The following is a 14,991-nucleotide window of genomic DNA, read 5'->3' on the forward strand; positions in this document are numbered from 1 at the left end:
AAAAAATGAAAAATCTACTCGGCTTCCCATTTCATTCACATCTCACGATTTTGGATTTCCTGAACTCGATGAAAACACCAATATGAAGAGGGATATTCCAAAACTCGCTTTGTCCATTTTTATCAAAGTGCGTTTTTCAGTGGTAGCTGGTAGATGAAGTATTAACTCACATTCCTACATCATGAGGTGTTAAACTCATCTAAATAGCCAATTCACTAAAATTTAAAAAAAATTAATGTTCCAAAATGCGCTTTGTCCATTTTTATTGAAATTTTTTTCAGCAGTATTTAGTGGATGAAGTGTATACCTTACCTACACTCCTACATCATAAATCCACCCAAATAAAGACGTGCTAAACTCGCCTAAAAAGCCAATTTACCCGTTTAAAGGGAAACTGTTTTTCCTCTTTCCTGAAAAGTTGTGAAAATGGACAAAGCGCGAGTCTTGGAATATCACGTAATTATAATGTACCAGAAGATCAAGAATTGACCTAGGTATAGGTACATTGCATTCCAACATAAGACTTGCACGAAATTTTTCAAACCTTACAAAGGTAGATAGAAAGATCAGGCAAAATTTCATCACCTGTCAAAGTTTCGAGTGCTAAAATGCTCTTTTCGATTTTTGGTGAATTTTTGAAATTTGGCTCGGTCCGTAAACATTTGCTCGACATAAAAACGCTCACTTTCGGTGCTTGGATTGTAAGATATTTTTCATTACGTGATATCATGAAAATGCGTTTTCATCACCGTACGCAGTGGCGTAGCCAAGGGGGGGCGAAGGGGGCCATGCCCCCCCCCCTTTGAGAGCGAAAATTTGAAAGAAAACATGCAAAAATGGACGTTTTTTCGTTGTTTGGACCCATTTTTTTCCAAAAATTTTCGCTCTCGCTTCGCTCGAGCAGTAATTTTGCCTTCATTTTCATGAAATCACCACACATTACAATAGATTTCCACAAAATTACCCCTCATTTCGATTTTTCATGCCTAAAAATCTGGTTTTGCCCCCTCCTTGAGAAAATCCTGGCTACGCCACTGACCGTACGCGCATGCGCACTTCAAGTTAATTTCAGTCCTAGGACCGAAAAGTAACTTTTCAGTCCTCGTAAATGCACGGAACAATACCTTCTCGCGTTGCCAATAAAAGAGCTGCTTTCGTGCGTCAACGCAGGAGTGGGAAAACGTACTTTCATGATATCAGTAATGAAAATCAAATTGAGGCCAAAAATGAGGGGAAAAATCAAAATTTTACCAAATTGACCGAGACAGCTGAAAATTGGGATTTACCCTATTTTCGACCTGACAATTAGAAACTGTTTCAAATATTTGTTAGCAGTTCTGGAGCCTCCAGAAAATTTTCGAAACTCGAAATTCCCACGAAAGGGTACCCCCGCCATACAACCTTTAAAAAGTCGCTGGAAGCCCTAAAACGATTTAAAATCCACCTGCAGTCGACTTCGTAGCGTATTGAAATTAGTTCGCAGAATGAATTTCGGCTTTCCAACTCCATTCAATGAAATTTTGTGGGAATTTCGAATTTCAAAAATCTGCTGAATGCTCGAGAACTGCTCAAGGGTACATCCCAAATTCAAGCTTTCTTGGTCAATTTGATAAAATTTTGATTTTTCCTCCTCATTTTCGGCTTAAATTCGATTTTCAAAAATTCACCAATAATCGAAAAAGGCACTTCAGCTTATGAAATTTTCGAAACATTTTGCGATGATTTATGGATGCTTATTTTTGATCTTTTTTACACATACTGTATTATGACTAATTTCAGAAATTCATTTCATAAAATTTAATACCGGGTCATGTCGAAAAATTCGACAGATAGATATTTGCATTTCGAAAACATCAAGTCAAATTTTTAAAAAAGGGAGAAAAGGATGAACAAAAAATCAGGTAGATGCTCCAGAATCACCCACATTCGTTTCATTTTCACCACCACTTTGATAGCTTGTTATAAAAAAATCACACATTTGGTATTCCGTAACCCCGCACATTCAGCCATTTTATCGCGCCGAAAAAAGTCGACAGTTTTATTTACTCGAATAGGTAACTTTTCCAATAATCTGATTCTAATATGTACCTCTCGAGTTCTGCAATCGTAAAAAAAAAGAAGGAAAACCAGGCTTCTCGAATCAAGGATTTTTTTCCTACGTATAAAACTCAAACGCCGATTCTTTCAGAACATTTGGAAATTTCATCGGCTATAAATTAACCTCGTAAAATATACGAATAAATCAAACATACAGACAGCGATTGAAAAAAATTATTTCATTCTTTAAATAGCACTTTTTGCGAACATCTCGAAGAATAGGATCTTTCCATAGTGAAATAAATGTACTATCGACGTAGGCGAGCTTTCAAAATATACACGCCAAACAGAGGGCGTTTATTTTTTACTCTTTTTTTTTTGGTAACCCAGCGAACCATGATATTCGGTTGTTTAGCGCGCCAAGCCCAAGGTCAGAGATTGTAACACTTAATGGGCGCATAATGTATAGAACAAAGTAATTATACCATTTAGCGAACACGTCTGTCTGCGAGTATATCACTGCTGCAGGTGCGTTTTAGCAACTACGACATGAAAAAGCTGAAACTTTGAAATGTTATTACACGACGAGAGAAGATGGCTCGCTTAAATTTAATTATTATATTCGTAAAAAATTAAATTTTCAACTAGACCTCATAAAAAAGTTTCAAACAAAAGGTGTAACACGCGGTGTTATTTACGTGGTATACATCGCCCTTCTCTCGTATACCTATCCTATACCTACCCAGCTTTGTACACGACTCGCGACAAAAGCTAGAGCTGAGGTGAACGGGATCGCAGAGGGCATACTGTCGCCGCGAAAAAAGCCACAAATGAAAGATTTTCACAACGAAGAGCAGAAAACGCCGCTATTCTATAATTGTAATATGTATCATTTCTTCGAAAACAAAAAGTCGCAAGTTGGTTGAAATTAATTCACCGAATGAGAGAAAATTGTACGTTGCCACGTTCGTTTTATACTCGTACTCGTAGGTATCTATAGTGTAGTAGCTAAATCTGCTGCTATATAACTTACAATTGAATACCTTGAAACGTTATTTGTTAAAGAAATTGAAAAACTTTACGCTGCAGAATTCGCTTTTGCAAAACGGCAAGACGGTTTCGGATTTTATATTAAATTAATACTTACGCGAGAAAACCACACCGTGAACCCGGTTATAATTTAAATTACAATGAAAACGATTGAGAATTCAGTGGGAGAACAAAGGGTGCATTTTTACCGAGTAGAGGTAACTACGATTTCGTCGAGACTTTTCGTATAGCTCTGGGTGACTGCTGTTAAGGCTATGGTTTGGTTTAATTTATCATAGGCTGTGTAATGGTGGGTAGACACTTATTTTGTCGACTGAAGTATCGAAATTTCAACTACGAGGATTGTTACGTAGGACCAATTATATATTATGTCGTTTTATTGATGCATGTAATATTCTATTTTGATGGTTTGTATCATCTTAACACAATTTCAATATTTTTTCATGCATTTTGGGTCCTTGAAATTGCACCTTTTTTTGTTAGTTTTTAGTAATTATTTCAATAAGTATTTTACCTAATTAGCTAAAACATTTCTACACAATTTTAACGTATTTTTAACACTTTTTCATGTAGTTTTACTGAATTTTGATGAAGTTTTATGACTTTATGTTGATTTTTAGTGATTTTATGTATGTACCTACTTGCTCGACCATTTTTACATAATTTTAACGCTTTTACACATATTTTTAGCAAATTTTGTTGAAGTATTGTTAATGATTTTTTGACCGAGATGTTGTGCCGGCTCTATCAGCTTTGGATAAGTGGGAACCTTCTTGAAAGGATCCTATGCACGTAATCAGCCAAAATCAGCAAAACTTAGGTTAGAAGGATAGATCATCGATAGAGCTGTTTAAAGCACTCAGACTCGATATTAGAGCACTTCCATTTCCCTTAGCCAATAATGAGGGAAAAAAATCAAAATTTTACCAAATTGACCAAAAAAGCTGAAATTTGGGATATACCCTATTTTCGACATGCCAAATCCATTGGAAACTGGTTCAAACCGTTTTGAGCAGTTCTGGAGCCTCCCGCAGATTTTTGAAACTTGAAATTTCTCAAAATTTCATCAATGAAGATGAAAAGCCGAAATTCATTCTGCGAACTAATTTCAATATGCTACGAAATCGACTGCAGGTGGATTTCAAGTCGTTTTGGAGCCTCCGGCGACTTTTTGAAAATTACTGGAGTCTCCACCAGACTTTTGAAACTTGGAATTCCCACAACATTTTATCAAATGGATCCAGCAAGCTGAAATTTACTTCGTAAACTAATTTCAATACTGTATGAAGTCGACTGCATGGTGGTTTCAAATGATTTTGAAGCTTCCAGCTACTTTTTGGAAATTTCAATTTTCCAAAAAAACGCCATACAACCTTTCAAAAGGTCGCTGGAGGCTTTAAAACGACTTGAAATCCACTTACAGTCGACTTCGTAGCGTATTGAAATTAGTATGCAGAATAAAATTCGGCTTTCCATCTCCATTTGATGAAATTTTCGGAAATTTCCAGTTTCAAAAATCTACTGGAGGCTCCAGTAATTTTCAAAACGTCGCTGGCGGCTCCAAAACGACTTAAAATCCACCTGCAGTTGACTTCGCAGCGTATTAAAATTAGTTCGCAGAATGAATTTCGGCTTTCCAACTCCATTTGATGACATTTTGTGGGAATTTCAATGTTTCAAGAATCTACTGGAGGCTCCAGAACTGCTCAGAACAATTTGAAACTATTTTCACTCAATTTGGCGTGTCGAAAATAGGGTATATCCCAAATTTCAGCTTTTTTGGTCAATTTGGTGAAATTTTGATTTTTTCCTCATTTTTGCACTAAATTTGATTTTTAAAAATTCACCAAAAATCGAAAAAGGCTCTTTACCACTTGAAATTCTGACAGGTGATAAATTTTTGCCTGATCTTTCGATCTACCTTTGTACGGTTTTAAAAATTTCGTGCAAGTCTTATGTTGGAACGCAAAATCTGTGATTTCGGCTGAACTGACAATCAAAATAGCCGCAATTTTGTAAGTAGGGCCACTTTTTTGAAGATAAGTGATAGAAATGTTTCTTAGAACTCCCCCTTTAAGAAGAAGTTTGTCCCACGGGATCGAGGGGGGAGTGCAATAGATCCTTATGTGGGCTCCCCGACTACATATTAGGTTGACATGGCAGCCTTACTTGTGCTAAAAAATCAACAAACAGACCAATAGACGACTTTATGAGGCTAGGTTGGTAAATCAGTGACCTGATGAGTCCAGACACATGGGTCAATGACCTCACTATGAGGCCAGACAGAGAGACAGACAACCTTGGAGAGCCTGACAGATGAGTCAATGACTTTAAGAAGCTAGACAGGCAGACAGATAACCTTGAGTAACTAGACAGACTCGCAGACGACTTTGAGAAGCTAAACAGGTGGGTCAGTATCCTCGAGAGGTCCAACAGACGGACAAACGACCTTAAGAGGCAGACAGACAGACAACCTTTCGAAGCCAGACAGACGGGTCAATGACCTTAAGAGGCCAGACAGCTGAATAGACAACCATGAGAGGTGAGGCAGGTAGATCAGTGACCTTAAGAACCCAGACTGATGGCCTAATGACATTACTACAGGCAACAGACGACTTTGGAAAGCCATATTGACAGGTGAATGACCTGAAGAGGCTAGACAGACAGACAGACAGACAGATAGACAGACAGACAGACAGACAGACAGACAGACAGACGACCTTCAGAGGTTGTACAGATGAGTCAGTGACTTCGAGAGCCCTGACAAACGGGTCGACAACCTTGAGAGCCCAGGCAACCAGGGAAACTTATTAATGACCATTAGAGACCAGACAGACAGACAACCTTTCAAAGCCAGACAGACGGGTCAATGACCTTAAGAGGCCAGACAGGTGAATAGACAACCATGAGAGGTGAGGCAGGTAGATCAGTGACCTTAAGAACCCAGACTGATGGCCTAATGACATTACTACAGGCAACAGACGACTTTGGAAAGCCATACTGACATGTGAATGACCTAAAGAGGCTAGACAGACAGACGACCTTCAGAGGTTGTACAGATGAGTCAGTGACTTCGGGAGCCCCGACAGACGGGTCGACATACAACCTTCAGAGCCCAGGCAACCAGGGAAACTTATTAATGACCATTAGAGGCCAGACAGACAGGTAGACAGACGACCTTGGAAAGCTAGTCAGGTAGGCCAGTGACCTTGAGAGTCCAGACACATGGGTCAATGACCTTGAAAGGGTCACGGGGAGAGAGGGTGCTCTAACATCCAGACTGAGAGCTCTAAATTTTCTCAAATGATGTTCTATCCCTTCAAGGGGTGTCCACTACCCTCTTGAAACGAATAATAGGGTTGGCGAAATCTATCTTGATTTTTTGAGTGTTTTTACATAATTTTGACAAGTTTTTTGATGATGAGTTTCGTAATATTGAAATTTATTACTTTTTCCAAATTTCCCTTGATATCAATGCATTGTTAGAATTTTTGCATCATCTTTCACTATTTTGACACTGTTTCATTTTCTTTTTTTTTTTTTGATCAATTTCGGCGATTTTAATTTTTGTTTGGCCGTTTCCACATAGTTTCAACACAATTTCAACACTTTCTCATGGAAGTTAATTTTTTAATTTGTGGAGAATTTTTCCGAACTTGAAAAATTTAAAGAAAAAAAAACGGTTTATGTGTTCATTTTTTAATTCTCGGCAGCAATCTGGAATTTCTAAAGAAAATTTAGATTTCGCTGCGGCTCCAAAATGGTCGGATTTTATCTTTAATATGTACTTCATTGCTTGTACTGTTTGAATTTTTTTCTGTTTCGTGTTGGTTCGGCTTTTTTTTTTAGGTGTAAGTAATTGAACGACGAATTGTTCAATTCAAAAATAATTACTGGAAAAAACATACCTAAGATTTGAACCAATTAGTACACAAAGATTTTGAAAAATAAGTTCCTAAATCGATCGAATAGTTCGCCAAAGATGGAAAATCCCAGTTCATAAAATCTACATTTCATTTTCAGTTTAGGTAGTACATAGGTACTTTTTTTTTTTTTTTTTTTTCTAAAACTGGAAATCCGAGAATTCGCTGAATGCTCGGGAACGATTCAAAACCACCGCCAAACAACTCGACAGACCGAAAATAGGTAAGATTTCGAGAGAAAATTGAAAACTTGCTGGAGGCTCCGTGAATAACTGCCAAAAACTGAACGTTTTCGACGTTTTAAAGGTTGAAGTAAAGTCATGAGATTTTGCTCCTGAAATTTTGGTTTTTCAGAGATCTTAGAACATGCTCTTTTGATCTAATTTGGCTTCGTTCAGATCAGAGAGTGTCAATTCTTAGTCAATTCAAAGGGTGCTCTTGTCTAATTGGCTCCAAAACTATTTTGACATTTACACATTATTATCATTCACCAAAACTTACTACTTTCCCCATCTGTCAAACAAATCACCCTCTAAAATGCATGCAGATCGTCACCATTATACCTTGAAAACAAGGAGTAACCGACTTGAAAATGACCTCGAGTCGAGTTCGGTGATAAAACACAAAAGCTCTCTATCTGACTTTAAAATGAGGGTAAGAAAAATCGCATCTAAAATTGTCGCTCACTTTGAGAGAGCATTGTTACTTGTAAACAAGCATAATAAGGCGATAGAAAAAAGTACACGAGCTATCGGTTATACATGAATGTTAAATTGGCTTAACCTACTTCGACTTATATGGGGAAAAGGTTTTGTACGAGATTTTGACCATGTAGAGCTGACTAGGTAGAAGATACCGAGGCACCCGATGTAGATACGTACCACACGTATAGTTTAGCCAAATGGTCGTAAACAAAAATTACACGCTTTATTCTCGCGACACCGACCGTACAAATAGAACCCTAATGTAATCCTATCTAACAAGAGATAATGTTCCCATGTGAGAAATACTCGTACGTTACGAATTGAAGCTGAAAATTCAAGAATCGCCTTCATTCTTTATGTACAAATACTTACTCGAGGCAGAGGATTGGAAACTGCTTACTGGACAGCCTATAAGTAGGTATAGGCACACTTCATGAACCATATTGTAAATTCGATGTACCTACCTACTCCCCATTGCTGTTTATCAAATCTACGAAACGCAGCATATTTGATTAAATTATAAGAGATCGCCAATTTCGATAATCTTATGTTAGGAACCTAATAAATTTCACCTCTATACAAAATTAAATAATAATTACCAATTCGTACGATATCCCTTTTGGCCCTTTTCGGTAATAGAATTTTTTTCCATCCGAATAAAAATACCGAAATGGTAACGCCCCTTCATTTATTATACGTGAAATAAAAAATACGAGACTTTTTTCCGTTCCACTTTTGAAAAAATTTATCGTCCTTTTAATACGGTATCGGCGTTTGGCGCTAAGGTACACTACACCCAGCTACATAGGTCGTATTAGTATTCATACGTAACGGCCTCTGCGTCCGATACGCAGAGTATAACTATGAAGAAAAAAGTCATCGAAAATATATAAGCCTCTTTGCTTCTACACGAGCATGAAAAAAAAATTAATCGGAATTTTCGTAATAACAAAACGAAATAAATTTTGTTAATGGTACATTGAAGAGGTACTAGCCTTGCACACTTTTCATTGAAAATAAAAAATTACTATTTTTGGTATCGATTTCGTCGGATAAAATTGTAGGTAGGTCTAGATACCTATTACCTAACTACCTACGATGTTTTCGTCCAGTGTGTGGTTATGGAGTGTTCAGGTACTCGAGCGGAAAGAAGTAGGTACATGCCATCGTATTCGTAAGCCTACTTGGAAAAATTCTCAACTGAAAGAATAGAAAAGTAAAAATAGAATGAAAATTTTTTCATCGATGGGAATACTTATTTTTTTATGGAATGATTCGGACTGAATTTGGAAAGAAATTTATCTGGGTAGGTACTTGGGATGAAACTGCTAAAATAAAATAGGTACCTGTACCACCTACTTACTGAAAATTAAACTTTGAAATTGAAATTGAATTTTTAAAGGGTAGTTTTTGAATTTTTTTTTAGCGAGGTCCTGTTTATGGTGGTACCTATAAGGGAATTTCTCGGTCAATTGTACGATATTTGGCAGTTCTCAGTTAAAATTCCTTCAAATTTTTTCAATTTTCATTTTTTTCGGTTTATTTTGTCCTCAGAAATCGACTTTGAAGATTTTAAAATAACCCTTATAGTCCAGGAAAAATAACATTCCATTGGGAAAAGTGAGGTAGAAAGCTGAATTTTGGTATACAGGTCCATTTTTTGGTGCTGAACACGAATCCGATGAGTCCCCGGTCGTCCCTGGTGAGCTTTCTCCCCTATTGTGGATCTAAGCCCCCCAAAACCAGTTTTTTGCAATTTTCTCCCCCGCATTGCATTTTAGCGAAAAATGAGGTTAGACACAAGAATCTACGTCAAATTTCCGATCTAGTGACATATCAACTTTTCTTCTACCCTCAAGGGGGTTGGAACCACAACCATTCAAAAAAGGGGGGTTCCCTGAAAAATACAAAACGTCTATAGGCGCCTAAGAGGGGTGAAATGGTCCCCGACAGTGTTCGAGTTGATATTAGCATGAAAAGTGGGTACCATAGAGAAACCTCCGCGCAAAAAATTTTAGATCCACACCCCCTCCCCTTTTTGCGGAACCCTCCTTTTTTGAAATTTCAGTATCACTTTCCTCAGCCCCATTACAACCGATTTTGAAAATTTTTCTGGAGGTTATGTATATGCTTGATAGGTAACCCCACAAAAATTTTCAACCCCCTCCCCTCATATTTACCCCCCAAAATGGCGTTTTTTTCATTTTTTTAGGCCTATTAACAATCAAGATTGCGAGGTAAAATTTTGTAAACACGTTTTTTGGATGTATTTTTGGCCCCCAAACATCATATACTATATTAGAAATTTTTGCTTTGGTGCGCCGTGGTAAAAACTTGAAATAATGTATCGTAGGGGGGTGGGGGGTGAAATGGCAATTTGGAAAAAAACAACTATCAATGAGTAGGGTATCGTTTTCATATGATTCGATACCGCTGAGCACGAATATGACCTCCGATTTTTTGCTACACTCACCTACCCCTCTCCAGAGCCCCTCAGCCCCCTCAATTTTCACGATTTTCGAAATAAAGTTATTTTGGTGATGTTGGTTTCATTGCTATGGGAAAATTACATAAGTTCATTGTTATTGTACATAAAATTTCTCGTAGAATGAGCTACAGCACATGGCTCCCCCTCGAGGGGGTGGACCCTTCAATTTTTTTCCACGCAGAAAACGTAACAATCTGTATGTGTACTGGACTGTATAGGTATGCGGAGCATATGTGGCATAATAGGTAATTATTCATGATAACTGTAACTTGAGTATGTATGAGTATGTATTTTATAATTCAATGACTACCTACATAAAAAATCAAAAGAAAAAAATATGGTAACGAAATACTTATAAAAAAAAGTAAAGAATGTTAATTTGTGATTCACTTAATCGTCATCATCACTAATGTCATCATCTGTGGTATAACTTTCGTCGCTGGAATAGTTGTAATCGTCATTTTCTTTCGAAAATCGTGAAAAATGAGGGGGCTGAGGGACTCTGGAGAGGGGTAGGTGATTGTAGCAGAAAATCTGAGGTCATATTCGTGCTCAGCGGTATCGAATCATATGAAAACGACACCAACATCATCAAAATAACTATATTTCGGAAATCGTGAAAATTGAGGGGGCTGAGGGGCTCTGGAGAGGGGTAGGTGAGTGTAACAAAAAATCGGAGGTCGTATTCGTGCTCAGCGGTGTCGAATCATATGAAAACGACACCAACATCATCAAAATAACTATATTTCGAAAATCGTGAAAATTGAGGGGGCTGAGGGGCTCTGGAGAGGGGTAGGTGAGTGTAGCAAAAAATCGGAGGTCATATTCGTGCTCAGCGGTATCGAATCATATGAAAACGATACCCTACTCATTGATAGTTGTTTTTTTCCAAATTGCCATTTCACCCCCCACCCCCCTACGATACATTATTTCAAGTTTTTACCACGGCGCACCAAAGCAAAAATTTCTAATATAGTATATGATGTTTGGGGGCCAAAAATACATCCAAAAAACGTGTTTACAAAATTTTACCTCGCAATCTTGATTGTTAATAGGCCTAAAAAAATGAAAAAAACGCCATTTTGGGGGGTAAATATGAGGGGAGGGGGTTGAAAATTTTTGTGGGGTTACCTATCAAGCATATACATAACCTCCAGAAAAATTTTCAAAATCGGTTGTAATGGGGCTGAGGAAAGTGATACTGAAATTTCAAAAAAGGAGGGTTCCGCAAAAAGGGGAGGGGGTGTGGATCTAAAATTTTTTGCGCGGAGGTTTCTCTATGGTACCCACTTTTCATGCTAATATCAACTCGAACACTGTCGGGGACCATTTCACCCCTCTTAGGCGCCTATAGACGTTTTGTATTTTTCAGGGAACCCCCCTTTTTTGAATGGTTGTGGTTCCAACCCCCTTGAGGGTAGAAGAAAAGTTGATATGTCACTAGATCGGAAATTTGACGTAGATTCTTGTGTCTAACCTCATTTTTCGCTAAAATGCAATGCGGGGGAGAAAATTGCAAAAAACTGGTTTTGGGGGGCTTAGATCCACAATAGGGGAGAAAGCTCACCAGGGACGACCGGGGACTCATCGGATTCGTGTTCAGCACCAAAAAATGGACCTGTATACCAAAATTCAGCTTTCTACCTCACTTTTCCCAATGACCCTTTTTTTTCATCTAATTTTCCTGGACTATTATGTGGCTGATTGAGCGCTGGTGAAAATTTCATTTTTCGCCAACATTTCTATGAGGGACTCTTTGATCTTTGAACCGAATTAAGCTAAATCGGAAGAATATACGAATAATGGCCACAATTTCAATTGCTGAGAACATCTTTCAATTTTTGATGAATTTTTGAAAAATTGGTCAAAATTTTAAAAAGTGAAAATTTTATCTATATAGTTGACCTAGAAATCTGACATTTGACTGTAGCATTTTTTTTACTTCTCAAATTAATTGGAAACAATTTCGAACTGTTTATGAGTTGATCTGGAGCATCAATCAGATTTTTGAAAGCAGAACTTTCCACAAGATTTCATCCAATGATGAAGTAAGAAAGCTAAAATTCATTTCGTACTCCAATATCAAAAATATTCTCTAAAATGCCATTAAATCTGTCATATTCAACTTGAATTCAAATAAATGCGATTGGTGCTTGTTAGTGACCTGCTTGACCAACAACAGAACATTTTTAAATCTGCTGGAGAGGCTCCGATGACCTGCTCAAAACCATTCAAAACCATTTACAAACGATTTGAGGGATCAAGAATATGACACGTACTTACCAAATTTCATCTTTATATGAGCAAATTCGATAAAAATTTGATTTTTTTCACATTTCTTCCGCACATTTTGTTTTTAAAAATTCACCAAAAATCAAAAATTTAACTTTAGCTCTTGAAATTTTGGTGGTGATGTAATTTTATACGCACTTTTGATTTAGCTTTGTCCAGTTCAGAAATTTGTCTGTTCTTTGGAATACCTCCGTTGTATATTCCCCACTTTCATATCTATTTCCAGCACTTTTCAGATGGTGGAATCAACCTAAAAAGTATAAAAAGTGGGTTTCAACAGCATTTTTTCCTTCCCAGGGACACCTTTATTCAGTTAATTTTTTGTTGTTTTTTTTTTTCATCGCCACATTTGGATTCAAAGAGTTGAAATACCAAAATTTTCTATATTTTTGAGATAGTTAAGCTAAATTTTAGCCAGTCTTCAATCATATCGAAATTTGAAATTTTTTTATGAAAAATCAATCTACTAAAAAATTGAGTTCTGAAAAATTCACTTTTGCATCTTGAAAGTTTATTTGCAAATCTCTGATTCAAATTCAGCGAGCTAAACTGTCTCAAAAATGTATTTTTTCACAATCACCCATTTTTTCTCAACTTTTTCAAAGTTCAATTTTTTCCCCTGGAGTTTTCTTGAAAATGTCAGATTTTTCAGTATTGAAAAGGAATTTTCAAAATTTTGCTGAATCATTTCAAAAGTAGTGAAAATGAAAGTAATTTGTTTCGCTGAATTCAAATAGTTATGGCATTAGAAAAGAAATTTGAACGGAAGGAGCCATCCTACGGTGTGTCAGATTGAAATTTAACAAGAAATGGCCTCATTATTCAGAAAAGCTTGTCATGGGTTCCTGATTCTGATTCTGAAATTCACTTGATATCAAGATTAAGCTCCCATCGAGGGAGGCTTGGGTCCAAAAACTTCGAAAAATACTATACGAGTATGGAATTAGGCCTATATGGGTTTTTTAGGGCGCTGATCTAATTCTGAAATCTAGGTATTTGACTAAGTACAGGTAGGCAACCTGCAAGGAAATTACTTTTAGGCCAGGAGATAATTCAAATAAGAAGAAGTCTCTTTTCTTTTACTGACCTATAATTGACCTGTTTTCTAATGCATCTAACGTACGAAAAATTCGTGCCCAGCCTGGGAATCGAACCCAGGCCCTCCGGATTGCCGGTCCAGCGTGCATTCCACTACACCACTGAGGCAACGAGATTAATCGCCGTTTTAGATGCATTATCAAACAAGGTACGTTTCCGAGACCAGTACAAAGACTAGGTACATCGGAGGTTTTACCGACTTTGCCGTGAAACGGAAAAGTAAGGTATTGTATTTGTCATGATGGTTGAGGATTTGGATGGGGGTGGGTTTTCTTGACGAATTGAAGTGTGCTGATCACGATAAGACCTATGGCGCCAAACGAGATAAGTTTATATATATATATGCGTAAAGATCCTGACATGTGGCCCAAATCTGTGCACGAATCCGTGAATGTGGACGCCTGGTCCACATATACCTCAAGTTTGACAGAATACATGTATCAGCTAGTAGTGTTTAAGCTATTATATGCTAGATGTCACTGCTTTTACAAATTGGAATAATTGTAAAAGCATTTCGATACGTTATAATGGTTGCATTCATTGATTTTAAGGGATGGCGTTTTTTAATTGTGTCAGTTTGTTCTGGAACGTCTGCATATCCGAGCGTCGTGATTGCTTAATTGAAGACGATGGTAGCAAATCCATTCTTTGGAATAACAGTTTTTCAAAACATGGTCTAGTTTTCCGCCATGATAGCATACCGGCTTAAAAACTGTTCCTGATGACTCAAAATTATTGAATTTACCGCGAGGTTAATGACCAGAATAATTTCCACGTCCGCGACGATTGTTATTAAAATTATTACGATTAATATTCAAACCTAGGTACTTCATCTTGTAGAGAGTTTGAAGCGGAATATTTTCCTTTCCTCAAATATGTACCTACCTATACCCTCGCTCAGTAAATTTTATTTAAATACGAAAAAACAATTATTTCCAAGAGTTTTATAAATTTTAGCTTTTATAACTCGTTCTCTGTAACGAGGATAATTTTTGAACTCGCTACGTTTTGTAGAGAATTTAACGTTGATAATTTTCCTCATCTCAAATACATACCTATGTCCTCACTCAAAATTTCAATCTTTTGAGTAAAGTTTATTCAAAATTTTGCAAAAAAAAACACAATTTTTTATCAAAAGTTCACAACTTTGAGCTTTTATAACTTGTTTTAACTTTCAAACTTACTACATTTCGTAGAGAATTTTATAATTTTTCCCATCTGAAACATCCATGTCCTCACTCAAAATTTCGATTTTTCGAGTAAATTTTATTTAAAATGTTGAGAACTGAAAAAACTTTTTTTTTTGTAAGTTTTACAACACTTTGAGGCTTTTGAGTTTTTATAACTTGTTTTCTATTTTGCAAATACCTTTCAAAACTACTTCATCTCGCAGAGAATT

At 36.9% G+C, this 14,991-nt stretch overlaps 1 protein-coding gene and 1 non-coding gene across 5 annotated transcripts in view; one reads left to right on the forward strand and one right to left on the reverse strand.

Moving 5' to 3' along the window:
* LOC135841720 (acetylcholine receptor subunit alpha-like) overlaps positions 1-14,991 on the forward strand; it is a 406,867-nt gene that overhangs the window by 114,951 nt on the left and 276,925 nt on the right. The window lies entirely within an intron of this gene.
* TRNAA-GGC (transfer RNA alanine (anticodon GGC)) lies at positions 13,627-13,701 on the reverse strand. Its single transcript has one exon. It is a non-coding gene; the product is annotated as a tRNA-Ala (tRNA).

The sequence above is a fragment of the Planococcus citri genome, chromosome 3 (genome assembly GCF_950023065.1).
Source record: "Planococcus citri chromosome 3, ihPlaCitr1.1, whole genome shotgun sequence".
NCBI lineage: Eukaryota > Metazoa > Arthropoda > Insecta > Hemiptera > Pseudococcidae > Planococcus > Planococcus citri.